General features: G+C 40.5%; 1 long non-coding RNA gene across 2 annotated transcripts in view; it reads left to right on the plus strand.

The window, feature by feature from the left end:
- Positions 1-24,109, plus strand: part of LOC113966884 — a 42,011-nt gene that overhangs the window by 12,210 nt on the left and 5,692 nt on the right. The gene's annotated exons all lie outside the window — the stretch shown is intronic.

A 24,109-nucleotide genomic window follows, 5' to 3' on the forward strand; every position in this document is an offset into this window, starting at 1 on the left:
AATATTCAGTGACCACTGGTTTTTTATCTTAAAAGGTAATTTCTCGGACTCAGGAGGGGGTGCTACCTTCCCTCTTGATTGATTTGTGAGGTACCCCTCTGTATGGTACAGAGGGGTCTCTCCGTACACAATGGATGGCCATGTGGCAGAGGATACATTTTTATTTTCATACTTTTCCCTATTCCCGGCCGCAAAGGTTCCCTGGCGTCAGACCCAGCCAGGACCCTCCACCTTACAGCTTTCACGATACACCTAAAAAAACCCTTGGAACTAAATGAAAAAGAAAACCTCACCCCCTTCTGTTTTTCCACTAAATTCATTTGCTTATAATAAAACCAGTTTATTTATTTCTCACAGCTTTTACTTCTGAGACCTCATACCTGAATAACTTGTATAGAGAAACATGTCTTTGGTATAGAGATAGGTATTTAATGTCTTTTAGGGAGCTCCTGTTTTCCTCTGCTTCCTGTCAGCGACTTTCAGCTAAGCCATGAGACTCTTAACGTATTTTCAAGTAAGTTGCATGCTAACCATGATTTCTGCCTTTATAAAAATGTTTACATTTCATAGCTGAAAATAGAAAGCACATAAGCTTCTCCCTGTAGATGGAGTCTGAATGAGTCAACAGTGCAAAGCTGAGTGAACGACCAAGAGATAGGGTCCTTAAAAACTACCTGTTGCCTATTTTAAATCATGGTTTAGCATGGTCCTCATGTCTGAAAACATTGTGTGATCATTTAAAACTTGTGGCTTCAATTTTTTTGTCTGTTGTTATTGACAACTATGCCTTATTTAATCAGACATCTAGGGACCTTATTGCTCTTATACAAGAAGTGCTTAGTCATCAGTGCAACCTAAGCTATACTCTGAACAGTTAAAAAGCACAATTTGCACCTGTGATTAAATGTACTTTAATTTATATTTATGAGCATTTTTATTTGGTGGCTCAGTTCCCATGGTTTCTCTTTACATCTAATGCCCAGTCCGGAGATAATGAAAAACCAAGTGCAGCAGCACCACTTTTTTGCAATTTTTATTGGGTTTTTTTCTTCCCTGCCTCCCCCTGCCCGCCATTTGTATAAATCTCTGATACCATCTTTCTCCTAAAGCTTTGAGCTGCTTTTATCCCTCTGACTAACAAAGCTCTTCCAGTCCTTAAAAACTCAGTAGCTAACCACTCCAGCAGTGCCTCTCCTTCCTTCCTGTTGCCATTAGTTAAAGAACAGGGTGCTGAACTGTCTGCCAGTACCCAGTGTGTTAGCACTGAAAACCTGAGATGGTGCTTGGCAAGTCTTCACTGGGGTTGAGGGTTGCACAGGGGAGCCAGAACAGGGCCGTCTGCACCTTCTGCTTCCTCTCTGCAAACACAGCTGCATTCCCCAGTCACTGGTCCTGGCTGCACCAGGGCTCAGTTTTCCTCGCAAGGGGAAGATAAAACTGAGGTTTCCACTGCTAAAGGGTGTAGATATGGTCATTCCAGCCCCGTGGCGACACTGAAGAAACAGCTCCCTAAACTGTGCTCTGTTTTGCTTCAGTGCACTCTCATGACACCAGGAAATCACCAGCTGAAAGGTTAATGTGAAGATGCTCCTTTCCCTATTACCATTTTACCTTGCTGTCTGGGTTCGTATCACAGCTCAGCACTTATTCTGCTTTCTGTAGGGTGATGCAGCCAGAGTAAGTGGTTATTAACAGACAAATTGTGATGACTGTACTTGTCCCTAGGGCTACTCTCCCTGGAGAGTACTTTGCAAGAGGGGTTGTTGGCCAAGACCAGGTAATTTAGAACAGTCGTCTTAATACAATAAGACAGAAGATACGGGAAACTGGAAGGTGGAAGAAAGCAAGCTCTTGAAATAACAGCAAACCAAAGATACACAACTTTTCAGATTTCTTGGGTAAAAAAACCATTTCTACCTATAAGGGAGACACGTCTTTTAGTTTCTGTAGAAAGATTTCACTGCAGACATTCAGAGTTCTTGCATTTCTCCATAAGAGCCATATTCACGTGCCTCATCTTTTTCACACATGTTCTTCCTTTGAATCTGCTTAGCTTCATGTTTTTCTCTCCTACCTCTTCCCTCCAAAGAGAGAGGCTGCCACAGACTCTCTATGTATGTTCTAAATCCCATGTCCTTCTCCCAGAACAAGGTACCTTTTCCTTTTCCTAGTACAATTGTCAAAAGACTTCCCTTGGTCAAAGTGTGCTCCTTTGAGTCCCTTGAACATCCGTATTTTCAAAAGCCACTTCCTGCTCTTTGTTCCTTCTTTTTTTTCTGGGATTTTTCCATGACATATCCCCAGCTCTTACAGACCACTGGGTGCAAGAGCAGTCATACATTTCTTCTAAGACAGTCCCTTTTAAATGGAAGACTATTAATGGAAATGACTCACTTAGATTTTTTTCCCTTTTCAGGGAGTTATATGACACCAGCTGTGGTAGCAAATTGCTGATTCCCTATAATTTTAACCTTTCCATGATACAGGAATTTTTTTAACCTTATCCAGCATTCATAAATTCATCAATTCCAAATAAATGGGTTTTCTGACCTGTCATTCTTAATTATTTAAGACAAGCTTTGGCCTCACATGAATTTATAGAATTGTTTGATGCAGGCCTAAATACAAATGTGATTACTGCCTAGAAATATGGGGAAATTGTACTGTATGTGCCAAAATATGAAGCCTAGAATGCGTGAGAAAGGATAAAATATACCATGCTGCAGTGCTTTGCATTTGACATCATTTATAAAGATCCAGAAGGTTTACACTACCATTTCACTTGGTGGTGGTAGCAATGGTGTAAGTGATGCAACGTCAAAAATACAGTCCAGACTAGAGTTTTTTTCTGCTGTATGTGCTGTGTCAACATGAGGAATGCCTCACAGAAAGGAAAGATGATGTCTTCTGTAGGAAACAGGTTGCTTAAAGACATTTTTTTTCAGTTCTTTAATTTCATTTCCCAGGCAAAGGATTGAGGTGTGAAGATTTGTTTGTAGAAACATAGTATCAAAAATTATGAGGTAAGGCTCTCCCATAACTAACCTGTAACAAAACTGCATGTAAACAGATGCCATTCCATGGGAAATGTCTTCTTTCCAGTTGCCTGACAGCCTTTCATGGCTCAGGAAGTACTCAAACACCATGAGACTAAAATGGACTACTATTTTTCCAATGGAGAAAACTGACAAAAAGGAACTCTCTTGTACTAACCCCGTAGCAAATCAATGGAAGAACTGCGATAGACTCCCAGGGTTTACCCAGCACCATAGAAGAAGGTCAGATTCAGCTTATCACTAAATAAAATGCTGCGGGTATCAGAAGTGCTAGAAAGTACTGGGGCTCTGCTGGGCTCTTGTAACACTTCAAGGAAGAAGTTGGGTATTCAAGGAACAGAAACATAACCTGCAGGGGGAAAGTGAAAAGAACAGAGAACCCATAAAAGACTGATGTGTTATTTGTTCTACACATTTTTTTTTTCAACCCAGAGCTCAGACATAATGCGAGAGTGATGGTTTCTAGGTGAGAAGATTTGTAAGTGTCTTAGGTTTGCCTGAGACCAAAGGGTTGGGGTGTGGAACATGAAGGATTGCGAGACAGCAGGGACAGACTTCATCTGAGGTAGACTAACACATTTCCTTTGATGAATTCTTAAAAGCCTGTCACTGTGTTTTGCCAGGTTTTGGGTTTTTTTTATGGGCCAAGCTTAGCAAAGGAAAGTGCCTGCTTTTTCGTTAGACTGCTTGCATTTACAGGTTTATGCTAACAGTATGGACAAATATCTGGAAAGCATGGCCAGTGAACGAGGGCAAAGTAATAGACTTTTTCATTTTCTTTTGAATGTAAATTAAGACTTTTTGATTGTATGTAAATGAAGAACTTGCATTCACTGTGGTAAGAAGAGAATTTAGGGTTACTGTGGTTTTCTTTCAGTTCTGCCACTTATTCACATGGGCTGTTTTTCAGTTACACTCTTCTTTCACTCAGGGGGAAAACTCTTCCATTATTCTGATGTTCTCAAACAAAAGGCTGCTTTAATTGACATAGCGGCTTCTGATTATTTTGCATTATCTCCAGGATATAAAGAATACTGTATTACAGTACAACATAGGCCACCCCCGAGAAACTGACAGGGCCCTCATCCTGTCTTAGGCAGTGAACAGTTCTTAAAGCAGGCAGGTATAAACCTCTTACTTGTTGCTCTAGGAAAGCTTTTTACATGGGTGTTTGCACTTCAGAGCTTCTACGTGTTACTAGTTAAGCCCAGTGGAGCTTTGTGGTTACTGAAAAGAAAACCTTTGGTAAAGATTCATACCAGATACTCAACCTCTCTATATGTCAGTCTGCCTAGCTCAACATAAAGCCAATAATACCTGCTTAGCTTTTTCCTGAGTGATAGATATGTGTCTGGCATTCATGTTTGCACAGCTGTTGGAGATCCTCGCCTAACCACATTAGAAATCTCATTACTGTTTATGTATTTACTTTCTGGCATGATTTATCACTGCAGTATCTAGACACTACCAGCCCACCTATGAGAAGATTGGAAAGGACACCCTGCTCAAGTCCAGTTCCCCTGCTACTGCAAATATATATGTAATTTTGGTCATTAACTGATAGAGCTCTAGCTAGCCAAGTATTTAGTATTCTTCCTCCTACTTACATAGAAAGGCTGTTGCAGGATATGACTCTTTTAAGGAAAAAAGTATCTACTGATTTCCAACTAAAACATTTGCAACACATTTACACCTTGATTGTTTTTGTGCAAACGCTTCACCTTTAGCTTACATAATTCTTGTCCCTTTTCAGGCTCAAGTCACTCAAGATATTTATGCAACAGTGATCATGTCTGCTCTCAGTCTTCATTTTGGAAAAGCTTCCCTTCTCTTTATCTGGCTTTTAAATCTTCTCAGCAGGCATGAAAGTCACAGTTCACTTGTATTTGAATGTGAGTGACCAGAATTGCATGACTGAACCAGAGTTGCAGGTAGCATCTCAGCTATGGCCTACTGAATATCTGTACTTCTGCTATGGCATTTCATACTGGGAATACCTAGGATCACATTTCACAGAATCACAGAATTGTTGGGTTGGAAGTGACCTCTGGAGATCATCCAGTCCAACCCCCCTGCCAAGGAAGGGTCACCTAGAGCAGGTTACACAGGAACACATCCAGGTGGGTTTTGAAAGTCTCCAGAGAGGGAGAATTCATGACCTCCCTGAGCAGCCTGTTCAGTGCTGTGCCACCCTCAATGGAAAGTTCTTCTGCATGCTGAAATGAAACTTCTTGTGTTATAGTTTATGGCCATTGCTCCTCATCCTGTCACTGGGCACCACTGAAAAGAGTCTGGCACCATCCTCTTGCCACCCACCTTTGAGATATCTATATGCATTAATGAGATCCCCTCTCAGCCTTCTCTTCTCTGGACTAAACAGGCCCAGCTCCGCAGTCTCTCCTCATAAGAGAGATGCTCCAGACCCCAGCCCTCTTTGTTGCCCTCCACTGGACATTCTCCAGTAGCTCCTTGTCTTTCTTGAACTGAGGAGTCCAGAATGGACACAGTATCCTTTTTTTCACACCTGCAACCATGGCAGCTTATAGCCTGGATCCTTCCTTCTCGGGTCGCTTCCAAACTGATGTTTCCCCACTTTCTAGTACAAACTGTAATTATTCATCCCTAAAACAGTACAGACTTGGCACTCATCCCAGTTCTATGATCTCAGCCTCGGCAGGTCCGCACTTCTTCCTGCGCCATGCCCATCTCCTCGCTTACGGATTGCACATCGCGGCGCTGCCCCGTGCCCGGATTCCCTCGGTGGGGTCCGGCTGCGCGTGCCAGGGCCGCGGAGGAGGGGCCCCTGCGGCCGGCTCTGGGCTCCCCCGCCGCGGGCGCTGCCGGCGCTCACGTAGCCGGGGGGGGCGGCCCCGGGAAGCGGCGGCCGCGGCCGCACGTAGCGGGGCCGCCACCGCGCCGCGCCGGTCACGTCGGCAGGGCCGGGCCGGGCCCCCCGCCCGCGGCGGCGCCTCGGCGGGCAGCAAATCCCGTGTGTGTGTTGTGTGTGCGCGCCGCCGGCTGCCCTCTCTCTGGCTCTGGCCTCCGGCATCTCCTGCCCTCCGCGCCTGCTCCCGGTGCGGCGCCTGCACGTGTGAGGTGCCCCAGCCCGGGGCTTGGATGCTCCGTCCAACGACACCCCCCCCGCCCCCGCCCCAGGCTGTCCCTGGGAGCGGAAAAACGGGTCTTCGCGTTTCGCCGGGAAAGCGGAGTCGCGGCTCAAAAGACCATGCTTACTATTACAAAATTCTTTGGAAACACACCGAATTTTCACATCGGCACAGCTGTTTTTTCACCCATGAGATCCTGTATTCCACTGAGCTCAGGGAGGCATCTTGAGCAGAATAAGGCCGTTATAGTGTGTATTAATATATAAAACAGGTTCCAAAATGGATTTTATATCAAGACAGATTTAGTAGCTAGCTATTACATGGGCTTTATACATATACCTGTCTCTCCATATACCAAGTAAGCTCTCAAAATAAAGTGGCATCTGGAAAATACAAAATCATTTGGCTTGAAATGATGAAAAGTATTTTAAAATGCTGGCAACTTATTTTTCCTGCTTTATTACCCTTACATCCCAGAGGAAATGCTTCACCTCATGGGCATTCTAATGAAGGCTGTTTCAATCCTCATTTTATGGTTATGTATAACTTATGTATGCTGAACAGCATGCCATTTCCTCTTTTCTTATAGCATCATCATGCCTGTCACCCTAAATCTACTGCTTAATTCTTTCCTGTCCTCCTGGAGCTGCTGCTTATTTTAATTTCTTCTTTATTATAGCAGCTTTCATCCCCTTTTCCTGTTCCTATACACACTTCCACTACACTTGCCAGCACCTGCCATTTAGCTCATCTCATCGCCCAGGAAAGTGAATAAACAATGGAGGAGTAACAAGCTGGTTTCCTGTCCTGAAAGGAATCCTTAATAATGTGTGTAGGACCTGACTCTTGGGCCTACTTCAGCTGCCATCACTCTGCACAGATAATTAACAGGGTTCCCTAAGAGGAAAAAAACTGAACTGCTCTATTGCAAGAAGATAATCAACCTTATTCATCCACAAAGGTGACATCCCTTAGAGTAAGGAAGTAGGACAAGAGCCAATTCCACAAAGGCCACTGGCTCAGTGAAGCAGGTTCTAATTGTAAGAAGATAGGAGGTTGCTCTGAATCCTGCCAGAGACCAGACTGGATCCTTTCTGCCCCCAGATTTAAAGAAAATAGGAAGGCGTAGAATGACTTGTGCCTGACCCTGGTTCTGTTCCTGCTGTTTATTGAAGCATCTAAGTTTAGACTTTAATGGGAATGGATATTGTGCAAATAGTCATCTCAGAGCTCAGCCTGAACAGCTGGACAATGTTCTGTGTTTCGGAAATAATTACAAAACTGTCACAGTTCACCAATGCTTTAGAACTTGTTGATAATGGACTCCAGGAAGACCTGCCTAGAGAGACCATATTGCTTAGTTTCTGTTTTTCTGCAGTGGCAATCCTACCTCATGTTCTGACTTCAGCTTTCAAATACTTAACGTTCTTCCTCTGTATTGCAAAGGTGCTTACAGAAATCCCTTGGTTTAAGGCTGGTCAGGACCTCTCAGTCTTTTACCCTGCAAAGAAAGAGGAAGTAGTCTCCACGTATCTCACCAAACAAGGTCTTCTAATAGACAAGGTGTTTGATAACAGGCAGGTGTTTGCCCAGAAACAATTTTGGCTTTCTGTTATGGCAAGATGTTTAGGCTTTTGTCAGTGTCTTTACTGTGTCCCCAAAAGTTTGTGCTCTTTAATATAGCTGAGAATTCTTGCTGTTTCATTGTGCTCAGGGCAAGATGCCTATCCTTTAGTCCCCCATAAGTTGTGTTTCAGCTGTAACTTAGAAGTCATAGGACTGGTAGCTGTTTATAATTGTAGATAATAAGGTGGTTATTGTCTACACTGAAAAGCATATGCAGCCATAAAGCTTTCTGTGGGATAGCTCTGATCATAGTTTCTCTGTAAGAACATAATTTTTTTCAGTGAGATGATAAAAAAAACCCTCATCAATGGGATTGTTCTAAGAAAAGTCTGTATCACAATACCTTCATAAAAGGGACTAAGATGGAGATAAGACCACAGGCCATATCTAAAACCGGCAGCATATCTCTTCACTCTTTAACTAAAGGTAAAGCTCTCTCACTGCCATTTATGGTCCTCTAGATCAGCTAGAGTTGTTTTTTACACATGGTAAGAAGTTCTTCAGGATTTCAGATCCTGAATGGCCTAGATCTTCAACACAATCTTCTTTAAGGCCCTCTATTGAAATTGAGGTTATTCTCTCAATAAATCAAATAATCTGTTTGGGCTTGATTTGGTTTATTTTTTTCAAAATGAAATGTGTATATGGAGACCAGAGTCTGACCAGGAAACCATGCCTAGCATTCCTCTTCTATTTTTTTTTTTTAGAGATTGACAGATTGTGAAATATTTATATTTATCCTCAGGAGAGAAGTCTTAGTAGACAGTGAACAATTGGATGGACCAGAAAGTTCTGGAGGAGTTGGAAAGAGAAGAAGATTGTAGAGATCTTATAAGCCATAAAGACTCCCACAAGGGGAAATGAGAGAGACACTCAAAAGTGCAAAGGGATGATATGGTTGAACAGTGGGTATCTAGATTTCCCCTTGCAGAGGCAAATTAGTGGACTGAAACTGCAATATGTCAGTAACTTTCCTGAAGTGAAGAGTGGCAACCTAGCTTCAAAGCAAAAGCATCCAGCCAGTAATACAGATGTAAAATCTGTTTGTTCTGCCTGAAACTCTAAATCAAGCATAACATTCCTAATTCACATTCTGGCTGCTGTAAGAGTCCTTCCTCTTTACTGGTGTCTGTGTGTTAGCTGATAACTCAGATGTGTATGGGTGATAAAGTTAAAGAACCAATCAAGAACATTTTCAGGATTTATGGATGGTTCTATTTACCAAACTGAGTTTAGGAGTAGGGAATGAGGTTTTGATATACGTTCTTCTTTTTCTTACAAAAGTCTAAGCTTGCATAATCTAAATAGGTTTACAGTGATGCCAAGCTGAGGCTCATAGAGAACTTTTAAAAATGAACAATATGATTTATGACTGGGGACAGATATGAATATTCTCTTTCTAAATGGTTTCTAGGCTCACAGTAGGGATTTTGTGTAATGCAGGCTGAATTACAAAGATGGGAGTAGAACTAATTTCTTCAGTTTTGTTCTCAGATATTGTATGCAGCCATGCCTTGTAATCCCTTTTATACCCTTCAGTTGGCTCTAATCAGTATAAAAATAATGAAGATTGTCTCAGTGAACTGGTTCAGCCTCCCAAATAACTATGCTATGCTCTGTTGATCCCAGCATGTCATATCACTTTTTACTTGAGAAACTGACTCCCACCTCACTACAACCTTCTTTCAGATAGTTGAGGGGTTTACACAGTTTCTAGGAACTTTTATGTGAAGTCACTTGAGGTCATTACTGCTACTCATTTTTCGCTCCTTTGGAGATGGGTTTTTGGTTACGTAGCCCACCCTGCCAGATGAGACTTCTGGGACATACATTCAGCACACTGTTCTAAAACTGAAACACTGTTCCACATAATTCTTGTTACTGTGAGAACAGTATCATGCTGTATATTGGATAGCTAGTAGCTGCTAATTTCTAGCATAAAAGTTAGTAATCTAACATGAGAGCACTGATGTCCCTGAAGAATTGCTCTGTTTTGGATGACAATTTACTTAGATTAGCATTAAGTTTTTCCTTTGTCATTTTTGTCACTGCTATACTATAAACATTCACAGATATCACAGAAATTATATACTACTACATTTTGAAACTATTTCACAACACTGCTTTATGGATTAATTTTCCTATTTTCACAGAGCCATCCATGCAGATATTGCATGATCTCAAAAGACTTCCTGGAACCAATGTCAACTGTATAATCCAGTACAGAGGTGTTGTGTTACTTACGGTTCAAGTTATATTTCTACTTTCTAAAGTATCTCTAAATCTCTGTCATTGGAAGAAAGAGAGGCCATGGACATTCTGGTATGGCTCCTCATCAGACGTGCCATAATAGACTTCTTAGTATCACCTGCTCCACTTTGCTTTCAATTGGGTAATTGTTAACAAACTGCCACTTGCTTGAGACAACCAGAGCTTGTTTTGCAGTCAGTGGCTTGGATCTGCAGTCAGCAGTCTGAATAACTGAAGACTCATTTCAGAGCTAGCAGAGATTCCCCACAGCTGTACTACCATCTGGCCTGTTTCTGTTACATCATGCTCCATGTCTCATTATTCTTTTCCTATGAGCTGCCCTTGTGTCTATTAACCATCACAACTGCTTGTTTTCCCTTGCCTGGGATTTGTTTCTCTAATCTCCTCTTCAGTTTCTTCAGAATTTATTCAGTAACAGGGTATTTTTGAGCTGACTGAATGAGTATTCCCTTGCCTCGGAAAAAAATGTGGCCTCTGTAACGTAGGTTCCAACCTCTGCCATGCCTTGTTTATATACCTCTCTAACCAAAGAAATTTTGCCCTATACACTCCAGGCAGGCAGTTACAGCAAGGAATCCTGGAAAGATGAGTGAATGGGCTGTGGGCCTCTTCTCCTTGCAGAGGGTATGGCAGTATATTCAAGGTATCACAGCAAGTTAGCTGAAAAGGAAAATACAGAAGAAGTTGCCTGTTGGAGGATGCTGATGAGTCAGCAGGCATCTGGGAAGAGAGATAGTTTTGAGAAAGGAAGGGAAAAGGGCCTGTCTTTCTTTAAGCTGATCTAGATCGTGACAAGTAACAGGAAGCTTCCTCCAGCTCTGTTGGGCTAGAGGGAAAAGGGAGTCTCTGCTTGTCAGGAGGAAACCATGCTGAGGATTGAGAGAGGAACTTCTGCTGGTTTCTCTGCCACTTTTTCCTTTATCCATTTTGTTATTGTTCAGGATAAGAAGACCCAGACACCTAACATCAGGGTGGAAAAGGCAGAGATGTCACAATGAAGGAAACTGATAATGAGATAGAAGTCAAATTTCTCATCAGTACAAATCTAGTGAATGATGTTATGCAGGGTGCAGATTTAACCCAAGGCCTTCCCTTTACAATCCTGGTACAGCAGGAACCAGACATACAGAATCCAGTGTCATTAATATGTCTACCCTCTCAATATAAGAAAGTTTTAGTTTATTAATGCTACAGCATTTTTTTAACTGGAATTATCCTGTATTTTATATTCTTACATTGTGGGTTTTTGCATTTTTCTTGATATTTTATCCTCTCTAAAGTGCATGGAGTAGAGATTTTCAATGTTAACTAGTTTATTGACTGTCATTTTCACAAATTTAATTACTTGTTTTAGAGGCTCTTGTCCCTTCCATTGCTTGGAATGTCTTTCCCTGTCATCTCTGCCAAACATCAAATGTGGGACTGAGCTCTACGTGATGGTAGAAACATCTGGCAGGATAACTATGGAACACTTACCTTCCTTTTCTCAAATCAAAGGTCAGTTGTGCTTATAAGCAGAAAAAAAACCTAGAGAAAACTATACTATTTTCTATCCCACCTGGCTTTTTGAAGCTTATCTCACTTCTGAGTCCTGCTATATCAGATGGAGTCTTCTGCTTTGGATCCTCTTCTGTCTTCCAGGTCCTGTATCATCATGACTAAACCTTAAAACTATTTCTCATTGTTTTCAGAATGTAGATATCTAGTTAGAACAGTATATAAAGTTTTAAAGGAAGGACTATTAGGTATTATCATCATGTGCAAGGTTGCATAATTCTGTGGTCTTTCAAAGTGATGTCAGTTGAAGTAAGATGATGGATGTTGTCTGAAGATCTGTTTATTTAGCAGGTGCAGGAAACCTGAACAAGAACTTTCACTGAAAAAGATCAAGCAGAAAAAGTGAACTCTGCTTGTCACAGGTGTTAAATTCTGTCATAGTTCAAAGTTGACATAAAAAAAGTGTGAGTAAACATGAAACTAGACAGTATTACTCTTACCACTGAGCAGTTAGATACAAGATCAGAGAAATAGTAGCCTCTGTCTTTCAAGCCTTTCATTCTCCCCACGGAGGACTCTGTGAAGCCTGTCTAAGGTCAGCCTGCACTCTGGATCCAAGACTAGTGCCAGGTGTGGGAAGTGGCCATGCTGACCTCACTGGCCATTGTGCTGCCTGCCCACTCCACCATGATTGTCCCCATGGGGTTGCAGAGCCCTTTGTCCTTCATATCCCCAGCTTGGAAAATTGGATGACGCTGAGTTTTCTCGATATATGCAGCCTGAAGTACAGCCAGGTCAGGATGCTGTGATTACTAAGCCATCTTTACTATTTTCTCTCCCGCTTGTCTCCTGTTTCTTGTCTTCTGTAGTGGAGGAGGTGCAGTTTCGTCCATGTGCTTCTGTGTGCCACAAGTGGTCTTAATTCACCCTCCAAAATACTCATGATTAACCAGAAGACCTGGAGAAGAACAGACTTAAGAAGGAAACTGAAGAATGCACTGGTGAAGTTTTCCTGAGTTCTGGAAGGGATTTCATATCGTGTCCCATATCAATCAGGACAAATCAGGAAAGTTATTCACAGAGGTGTTTGTCAGCAGAATATGAACCAGCTGTTGCCATTTCTGTATCAAAGGGGATCTATGCTGTTACCTTGTAGCAGTCTTTAAAGCCTTAAGAAAGAAGCTCATGTTTGAAGTAGCCAGATGGTAAATAGAAAGCAAAGTGGAACTGGTGACATAAGCAAAAGGCAAAGTAGAAAATAGTATAGACACTTTGGCATAGACAAAGTGGCAAATGGACCAGAGGCAACAGAGGTGGAAAAGTGGAGGTGACCATAGTCAAGCAACAAGCCCATTGACTAACACTTTGGCAGACTCTCAGACAAGACATAATGGTCTTTGCAGAGCTGTAGAGGAAGGAGTAATAATTTAAACAGAACTGAGATATAAGGGAATCTGGGAGGGGGGATGATGAAAGATGGTGCCCTCCTTATGCTTAATGAGTAGGAAGATGATGCTGTCATCCCTGATGAGAGAAGGAGAGAGAAAGGAAAATGGGAAGAATCTTAGTCAGACCGTAATAACAGACCTGCAGCAAACTCTGAAGTGTTCTGATCATTGGATAGACAATCACTGTCTATCTATGCTTTTAAGTGGGTTTCACAATGTGTTTCTAAGGTATGGATTCCTTCATGTCATTTCTCTCCTCCTTGTGAACTGAAGAGCTAAGCACAAATGTCCTTTTAAAATATCTGATTATTTTGCACCATCCTAGATTCTCCATTTCGTATGAACAGTTTTAATCAAGAGAACAGAGAACATCAAAAAAAGAAAAGACAAGCAGTGTTCTCTTTTGCAGAATATAAAGTGAAACAGACTTTAAGAACTGAACAAAGAGGAAGTAATTATGAGAACTGTTCTTCAAAGGAACTGAGACAAGAAAAAGTCTGATGGGCAGGCAATTTTCTTTTGTAATAGACATTGTGCGAAAAGAAATCCCAGATGATCATGTACAGAAGCAGATAGAACTGATGAGGATGCTCATACTACTCAAAGCCTCTTGTTTTCCACAGGGAAAACTGTAAAAGCTTGGTCTTTTACAGATGTATTCATTGGATAACTTCATGGACGTCCAAAAGAAATACAGAGAAAAACTCAGCATTAAATGAGGAACAAAAAATCAGTGTCAAAGCTGTTTCAGAAGAGCAGATGAAAATACTCAGTAGCACCATCACAATGTACATATAATAGAAATGTGAAAATAACCAGCAATCAGACTTACCATGAAGAAAGGGATAAGGAAACTACTGGTAGGTGCCAGCCATACCCCTCTTTATAAAATAAAAATCATGTAAGGACATAGTGACAGAAGGTTAACAATAGTTGTGAGCTGCCTCATGTACAGCAAACAGGAATGTCATACACATGAGAAAATATGGAAAATATATATGGAGTGGAAAATGGTTTTCACTGTTTCACAAATACACATCATGCAGAAAAATATAGTGTATCCAACTAGAGAAGAGTTCAAGAGATACAATCAACAATGGTGATACTGTCATATTTTTATCAAGCAGTGACGAAGTATGTGGATTTTTTTAAGGGATGTGGAAGAAGCACCATATTGAGTACCATATTAAGTTCCATTTATATGGAAATAAAGTGAGATAGCATCTAAAGAAGCATGGCCCATTCTAAAACACTGGCATTACCAATATCAGCAAGACTCACAGGATGCAGAATATATCTATTCCATGTAGCTGAAGTGTGCAACCAAAACTTAGGTTCCTGTGTAATGAATATGTGCTAGCAAAAAGAATGGTACTGAAAGGCTTTGAGATTATAAAGCTCGTTAGGTCCCAATGACAGCAGAATCCTTTGGAGAATTGCACAGTGGAAGATAGTTTTGGAACATTCCCTTAACGTTTCTGGAAGTGTATCTCCTGTGACATTGCATCACTGAAATCTCTAAATGCAGAGTCTGCCATGTGTGCATTGAAGTAATCACTGTTGAGAAAGCAACCTAAGGAAGTACAATTTACAGCATCTGGTGTATTTGAGAATGAAAGAAAAAGTGGAGGATCCATTACAGGGCAAAATAAGCCAACCCTTTTATCCATAGTTGAAGGCTGTAGGCCAGACTTAATGGAATCAAATGAAATTTAAAAAAAAATTGTTTATACTCTCAGTTATAAGCAGGTACTAGAAAAGCCTGTACGTAGGAGGTGTCCAAAATAGCAAACAGAAACACCATGTGGGGTTGCTGCTACCCACTCAGTTTGGGTGACTTTGGTTTGCACACTGTACAGAGCAGGTCTAGATGCTCAGTGAGGATGACTTCTGCCCAAGCTGCACAAAGGTCTGTTTCCAGGACTCAGATGGAAACCAGTGTTTCCAGGGAAAGTCTTATTGATCTATGACCTACATTAGAGCTATGATGGAATGAAAATTTGAAATCTTAGCACAGCTGATGACATCCTTGTAGACATCTCCTGAACTAGTAGGACAGAGCTCATATAATATGGGTAACATTAGGACAATTACTGAAGTGAATCTCTGCCAAAATACACTGCTTTTGGTGGAAATCTTTCTCTTTATTTCAGTGGACACTGCATCAGACTGTGACCTACTGATTTCTTCTCTTCAAAGTAGTGTGTATCAGTCTTTGTGGAAAAATACCTCAGTATTCAAAAACATTGGCAATGTTTTTTAGAATGTTGAAAAGCTTCAGGAGTAGATTGAGTCCTGCAAGGAAAATATCAACTGGAAAGAGATAGTTTCAATTGACTTTGTGTGACAAACACAAAAGAAAACAAGGGATTGGAGATTTCTCCTATTTTTAACAAAGGTACTAAGAACTATTTGTATGAAATTGTGATGAGCAATAATAAAAGAAAACCTAGATAAAATTTCCAAACTATATATATATGAAAGTCATGCAATACTGTGTTGGAGGAGCAAGAAAATGCACACTAACCTTAACTACATGAAGAGAACCTGATAAATTTCTTGAAAGCATGTCAGAAAAGTTTCTACAGAATTCGCTGTGGAGGAAGAATAATGTACACTTTTGTGGGGGAAATGACCTACTGTAACTGAATCATTCTCAAGAGATTTAAAAATAAATCTTATTTGCCTCTCCCCCATGTGTTACATTTTTGACTGACAGTAAATTACATAGAGCTGCTAAAGACAGCAGTGGCATTGTCTGGGATTTTGTTATTTTTTTTTATTTTATTTTTTAAAAACTGAAGCAAGTGTCAGCTCATTTGTGGATCTCGTTAGATGATCATATGGATTAAAAACTACAATAGACTCAGATGTTTTGGTTTCATTGTCCAGACCCCCGAAGACTTTCTCTTCAGCTTGGAGGACCTAAGGTTAACATCAAGAATCCACAAATATCAATTGAATTCTGAGAGCTTTGTGTCAGTTCTTCATCTTTTATATACTGAGTTGGGGATCCCTGGTGGTCTAGTGGTTAGGATGCGGCGCTCTTACCGCCACGGCCCGGGTTCGATTCCTGGTCAGGGATACTCCCCCGGGCAGATGGAGCTCGTCAAGCCCTGTAAGGCCATCCATCTAAGAGAAGGTCACTCTAAACAAACCTACGTCCTGAGGACCTCACTGCCATTGTCCAAGCTCGCTTGGCCCCGGCAGGTGAACCTTAGGATTAAAGGGTGGGCTCAGTTCAGTGCATGCTGTGTCTCACCTAAAAAATCCATTGCGCAGGCTTGAAAGGTAAAAGACCTTTCCCCAAATCTTCGTTCGCGAAGACTGGCCATACTATATACTGAGTTATAGTATTTCTTCTTAGTCTTGTCCATTAGCTCTACAGTATACATGTTTTTTGGTCATCTTTAACTGTACACTTACAAATATCCAGTTAATGATTTGGCATCTCTGTTTTTTTAGCTAATGAGAAACAAATACCTACGCTGGTTATTTGCTCTTGAAAAATTATATTGACTAAGCCTTCACATGATCATGGAAATGTCATTAGGTGTCCTGATACTTTTAGAAACCTGCCTCCTAATTTTTGAGACAGATATAAGAAGGCCAAAACCTGGAAAGGGACTTAGGAACTATAGCATTCAACAGTAACTCAATGGGATTTAAAAGTTGCTAATCAGTATCCTGACACTTGAAGATAACCATCTGGATATGCTAAGGGGAGGAATAGACTTTGTTTTGTTTCTTCAGAGACAGATTATCACTCTCTCCTTAGGATTCACATTTGCTAGAGCTGCAGGTTTCCAACTGTGACATTTTTCAGAAAATTGAAATATAGAATTTGGGTTTATTCGAATCCTTCATCTGATTTGAAGTGCAGATATGAATTTAGATCTCCACACCTGTCCAAGTGAACGGTCTAATCACTGGATTAGTAGATATTAGGATTGTCAAAGAAGGAGGCAGCTTTCATGGTTCTATTCTGTGCAAAATAGACAAAATACATAATAGGCCCATGTCAACAGAAGTTAGAGTTCTAATGCTTTGTCAAGCAAGGGGGAATGAGGACCTGAGGACCTGATGGTATAAGGCCTTGAACAATCCATGTCAGGTGATCACTTTCCTTAGGAGATAGGTAAAAAACTGAAGTCATTCATCAAGGGAATTATCTCAGCAGTCTGAATATAATTTTTCTGTTTTAATTTCTTTTCTTTTGAACTTTTAATCTTCCTTCTTCAGGGCAGAACTCATACTTTAATTATCTACCTCATCTACTTGAACTTGTCAAGGAGTGTTTTGGCTTTGTCTATGAATATGTTTGCACTATTGGCCTATTTCCTGATCTAATTTAAAACAGCCTAAGAGGAATTCTGAAAAGTATTTATTGAAGGAAGGAGATGTTAGCAAAATGCAGAACTATTCAACAACTGAGCCGGGTGTGTGTTCCTTCTGTGTCCTGCCCAACCTTCCTTTTCCCATCCTTGCTTACTGATTTGTGGGCTGACTATTGACACGTCTTCTCCATTTCCTCCTCAAACACTTTTACAATTAGGGGTTTTTTTTGTTCATTTGTTTGTTTCTGAATCCCACCACATCCTTGCCAGATCTATATCATATTCTGTGCTCTTCATGCTTCAAAGATGTTCTAAGTCTTTCAGATTTTTTGGCAGCAAAAGCACTTTAATCAGCTTTGCCAAATGTTCATTTAGACGTATTTTTCTGTATATTATCCTAACAGGATACCTACAGGTAAATCAAATGACCTATTTACCTTGCTTTTCCCCTTTTTAGAAAATATCAGACTATACATGTAAAGACTGAAAGGCCTCTGACATTGTTCATAGCAACAGGCTTATCTGAGCTAATAGAGTCCATCACCCATTTTTAAGAGCTGGCACAGGTTCCTTTCCCTTTTGTAGGTATTTCCTTCTAAGTATAATTTCTTTTCTCTTTCAATCTTCCATCAGATATTGAGTGTGAAACAGCTGTAACTCTCCTTCAAAATCTCTTCCCTTCTATTTTAATTTTTTATCTCCTCTTACAACTGCCAGCATAGAACCTGCAACCTCACCTCTACTTTCTGAAAGCCCAATGCTAGCACATCATATGTCTATGATCTGAACAGGCATTTATCACCAAAGTGGCACTAAAATCGAGAGCTGTTATGGGTGCAAAAAATATATTCTCATTCCTAGTTGATTGATTTCTAGGGAATACCATGGTTTACACAAAAGGTGTATATCAGATGATGGCCACAATACTATTGATAAAGATGTTTTTTTAATATCTACAAAATAGCCTTTATGTTCTTTGGTTTTCATAATAACATACATGTATTTTCTTCTTCCTCTTTCTTCAGAGTAGGTGATTGAAAAAACATAAGACTTTCAAATCTGACTTATGAAACACTTCTGGGTATTTTTTACTCCTTCCATGAGAGAAAATGCATATACATAGAAAAAGAAAGCCCTCTTTTATAGTCTGCTGTATTTCTTTACTCCTACAAATTGGCATCTCAGCTCAGGATGTGGACCTCCACCATCCTCATATCTCACACCTCTTTCCCTCTCATTCACACACCAGCAACCCACATCCTCCCACATCCTGAACCAGAAGTGCAGCTCCCAGCACAGGCTGAGCTCCTCCACAAGCACTGCAAGTGAAGCAGCCAGTCAGCATGGAGCCACTGGCACACACAGAAACAAGCTGTTATTAATTGGGGGGCTGGATGTAACTCCCTTCACACAGTGATGGTTAAAGCTCAGATCAGCTCAATGCTTCCCCACAAATGGAGCTGGAAATTGCTTTTCCCACCTAAAATTGACTCTGAGCCCATGATCGCACGCACCATTTGGCCTTTCTGGGCACAGCTTCAGTCCTGGACCATTCTCACTGTGAAGAAGTTTTCCTGGTATTGACCAGAATTTCCCTGGCTGTGATCTGTTCTCCTTGCCTCTCAGCCTTTCCAAGTGTGCTTCTGAGAAGGATCTGGCTTGGTCTTTTTTACCCTTCCCCATTATGTAGTTAATACAGCAGGTAGATACCCCCATGGCCTTTTCTTCTGTAGGCTGAACAAACCCATGTCTCTCATTCAGAGTGTTGCATTCAGACAGTGTTGCAGTTCTCTAGTCATCTTAGGATATGATACCTCTGTTGGGCTTCCTCCAGTTTTACCATGTCTTTTGTATACTGAGAAGCTCAGACTGAATACAGTACTCAAGATGTCATCTCAGAAGTGCTGAACAGAATAAGCACTTCCCTTGACCTGCTGTCTGCACTTTCACTAGTACAGCCTAGTATGCCATTGACCCTCCTCCCCCATTAAGGCATATTGCTGACTCATTTTCGACTTGTCTGCAAACACCAAATATCCTGTCTACTTCATGAACTGGCAGCTGTGCAATGTAGCACTGCAGCAGATGTTCTCTGCTTTCTCAACAAGACTGGTTTTTCTGAATTTCCTTTTTATGATCTAGGTGAAATGCTGTTCTTTTACCTTCCCCACTTGGGAGGGAGCGGGAAGAGGAGGGTAAATTGTGTCTAAGATTAAGTTCATGAACTTCCCACATATAGTGATGCTGTTTCTTGGTTTGGATACTGATAATTATTATGTGACTACCTAGACAATGTAGGCTAAATTTAGGCATATGATTCACATGCACACATACAGAGCACCAGACTCTACTGGTGAATGTAGAGCACTTTTACAGAAAGCTCAGTAATGGAGAAAACTCTCCTATAGGCTGTTCCTGTCCAGTTAATATCCACATCCACTCCAGAGCGGTCTAATTGCTATTTAACTGCAGACATAGAGCATGACGCTATTCAGCATTGTGTGTGTTCCATCTCCCAATACTACAAATATTTGTAACTGCACTGGTGATGGACACTTCCCTGAAGTTTGTTCTGTCTTTGTCTATGCAGCCTAGTCACTTCATGGTGCTACATCTGGCTGTCCAAGCCCATCTGTCATTCCTGGACTCACTCCAGAATGGTTTGCCAAGTCTTACAGACTGATATGTTTTCTTTGCTGTTATTATGTTGCCACAGTAGTTTATCTGGCAGCAAGACTGGCAACTGCAGCAGGTCACTTTAGAGTCATACATTCTTCTTCTTCGTTATGTAAGACTGTCCTTGCTTCTAGGTATTGTCTTTAAAACTGGGGGGTAAAGGAGGCTTGACTGTGTTGTGATGGTCAGCACTGTTCCTGGCATATGCTGCATAGGCTTTTTGGTATGAGCTTTCACTCTTTGCTATCCCACAGTTGCATGATGTTGCCATTTGAAGAGATGGCTGCTTGGAGCAGCAGCAGAGAAGCTGGGGAATGGGGTCAAGTGCTTACCAGCTAGAGACCTCCCAATTAACATCAGATGAACAGCTGGTAGATGCCTCAGAGAAGAACTGAAGGAGAAACTCTGGGATTTGCTTCTTTAAAAAATTGTGTGCTTAGGAAGTTTCTCTAGAGATTTTAGCTGACAGAGAATCTGTAAGTATTTGCCTTCAGGAAACAGGAGGTTGATAGCCTGAATAATGAAGAGGAGTTGTGATGATAGAAAACCTCAGAATTATATTAAAGACTAAGTATGAAGACTTACAGCAAGCTGGAAAGGCTGCATGGATATTCTTGTGTTGCTTGTTAAGTTTTTCAGTAAATGCAAATCCCCAAAAGGCAAATGTTCTCTAGGACTTGTTTAACTTGCTGGGAGAATGTGAAGGGAGCTGAGACACACAATGTTTGCAGGGTTACACTCTGCCAAGGGGATGTGTGCCCTGGGATGGTGCAATGCTGGCTTCCTCCCCATGCAATACACAGAAATGCAGATTGAAGACAGAGACTGCCTTTCACATCAAGAGTGTCTATGTTCAGTTAATATTTCATTGCTCTTTTGCTCCTCTCTGAGTCATCTATTGTCCTTTGTTTCTAGAGCTTCTCCATGAGGGAGTCCAGTCTTGGTGATATTAGTCTGCTTTGTTTTTTGGGAGCAGTAGCTGTTTAAAGCTATTTGTTAGCTTCCTTTCTTTATTCAGTACAAGTAATTGACTTGTTTCTTCCGTTATATCTTTGTCCTGCATAGATTTTCATGCCTTTCTTTTTTGCCTTACTTCTCTAAAATGCCAAGGTCATCTCCCAAATTGCTCTTTATATATATGTTCTGAATGATCAACTTCCACCCACTGGACTAAGAAGTACTGTTGTTCTTCCTTTGCTCTTACTGTAATTCTGCTTTTTTTTTTGAGGAAAAAAGGTCAAGTAGGATAAATAAGTAATGTGCTCCTTTTACAGAAGCAGAGCTGTGCCAGGAACAATTTGGATTTTAACTGAATCATCTGACCTTGGTTTATATGATAATGTCCTGGGAAAAGGGACTCATCTACATATGCGTACAAAATAGACATATTATTAGTGTTCAGTAAAGTTAGTCATAAAGAGGAAAGCATCGTCCAAAAAAAACTTATAGAAATGTCAGATGTGTATGTAAATATGTATCAAAAAAAGAAGAAATGTAGAATATTCACAGTGTTTCATATCCAAATATAAAGGGATGCTGTAGTCTTGATAGCTTGAGAACTGATTTTTCTCTCTCTAAAGTAATAACTATCTTTTTTTGGAGAAGGATCGCTGATAAGTGAGAAACACATTTCAAATGTTAATGTCATACTGAGGCAGTTCTGACCATCTAGTATGAGATGGAGCAGGCTGAGTAACTAGGATGACATTTAATGTGAGTCGTATTAGTGTGGGGGTGCCTCTAAGTACAGCCATCATGATGAGGCAACTCCCAGGGTAGGAGGAGGATAAGAGCAGGTATCCAAATAAATCATGGTGTCAGCTCTTTGGTGGTGTCTCAGGCTTGAGCAGAGGTCTGGTTGCTAACAGCATGTGTGGTACCTCTCTGTTCTCAGAACACTGGGGATGGCTTCTCAAGCAGCTATGTTTCCTTCTCCCTCCTTTCTCAGTGTATATGCTAAGTTTTCTAAAGAGAGATATGGTACACTCTAATTTTAGTGAATTGTCTCATTTGAACACAGATATCCTGAATATTCAAAAAAATGAGATTTGCCAGCTGGTGAAAGTGCTCCTATTCCTATAATGAATGCAGTAAGCTGTGGCTCTAAAGAGAAAAGTAGAACTACCTCAAACATGAGACACCACCCAACCAACATCTACAGAGGAAGAAATGACATTTTGTCAGTTGTCACTCTCCGAAGGAATCCGATATTTCAACAGAGCTGCAGGCTTCGGTAATTGATATGCTGGCTGCAGTGAAACCAGCAGCAAAAGTAGCTCAGGTTTTGTAAATAATTTTATGTTTATTCAGAGCTCATTTCTAATATTACCTGGGATAGCTGCCGAAATTAGTCCAGAATTTCAAGAAAACCAAACTAGTGCTGCTTTTGCGCTGGCTGTTGACACTTGTTGGCTTTCTCTGCTTATTCAGAGGAGTCAGACACAACACACAGCCTTCTGCTCTCATCTTTTCACTCTCTTTCAAGCTTAGACAGCTTGACAGCATTGTTCTAATACCTGCACTGGTAGAAGCTAAGCTGCACCTTTTCACCAGAGTGAGTGGAGTTGGATCCAGGCTTCAAGAAATTATGTTTTCTAGAGCGTAGTTAGAGTTTTAATGAGTACAGAGTAAAGTCTGAAATTAAGGAAGTTCCAAAATGTACGCCTAATGAAACAGATCTGTCATTCCATAAAAGACTGGTATAAGAAACTACCTGGATTTGTGTATGCTAATATTATTTGTCAGGTAAAAGAAGACTACTTTACCTATAGTGCCTCAGAATAGTTGTGAAATATTCTAGGTGAAATTCTCAGGTGATGAAAAATAGAAGAATGTTATGGAAGGAAATGAGGTTTGGTAAACTAGTCTAAATGATAATCTGATCCCTGGAGGGTTTTCATATATTTATAAATTACTGAAACACCAGTATCATTCAACCAAACCATCACTCATAAAATTATTTTGCCCTGATGGGTCACATGAATATTCTTATTTCCTCTTCTATGCTCCATGATATAGAAACATCTTGAAATAATCATGTATGTATATATGCATGTATGTTTGTATGTGGTAGTTGGATATTACAGGTGAATAGTTTTGCACTGTTTTAACAAAATGGAAGAGCTCTTTTCTTGGTGCACAAAGAACAGAAACTATGATAAATCAGCTCATGAAAATGAAGTATCCCAGTGCTGACAAAAGAACAGATCCTGAGTTCATTAGGCAAGTTGTAGAAAAATCAAAATAATGGGGTTTATTGTAAAATTAGATTACTAGCTGTCAGTAGACCTTAAATAGTATTGTCCTTTTTATCCAGCATGTACACCCAGAGTGTTTTGTGATTATCTTAAGGAAATTAAAATGTATATCAAAATTCACTAAAAGTAACAGTGAAGCACAGTTGGCTTGGATAATTTAAAATGTTTAATGGGAATTGATCAAAAACTACATAGAGGAGGAAGCTTAGCCTTTAAAAAGTTTGGGAATGTTGGTGACCATAGTTTTTTGGCCTTTATATTTTATTAGATTAGGTGTATTTTAATTTCACTGAAATGTGTACACTTTTCTTGGATGTAAGTTTTGTCAGAGCAAAAAAAAGAAGAACTTGGCCACTTGTCTGAATTTTCTAAATGTTTAGCATCCTGGAAGTCCTAGTGATGTTGCCTATATACACAGATTGACTGTCCAGTGCATGCACAAGACCTGCGGCGTGATTCCAACATAAGAATGATTGTGCATGTGTTAGTTATTGCATCCACTCAGCGTTTGCATGTGTATGCAGTTCCCTCTGGTTTTGATGCCTCTGTGCATCAGTAACTTTTTGTCTGCTTTCAAAAAGCAATGCATGTAGGAGAATTGTGATACTTGTTTCCTTTCTAAGAATTTTATTTTGACTACTGCTGCACTTTTGGAAAGGAGAAAACATGAACAAAGAAGGATGGTTGCACAGATAGCGCATAAGACTAAGGATCAGGCTTGGGTATGTCATTTGTTTTAGCCAGTGACACAATTCCCCATACGTAAAGAGGAGATAACTCCTCTTGCCATACCATTAATTAATGGTTACTGATTAATTCGTTAACCACAAATTA

This window comes from Neopelma chrysocephalum, unplaced genomic scaffold, assembly GCF_003984885.1.
Source record: "Neopelma chrysocephalum unplaced genomic scaffold, ASM398488v2 Primary Assembly neopelma1_61b, whole genome shotgun sequence".
Classification (NCBI taxonomy): domain Eukaryota; kingdom Metazoa; phylum Chordata; class Aves; order Passeriformes; family Pipridae; genus Neopelma; species Neopelma chrysocephalum.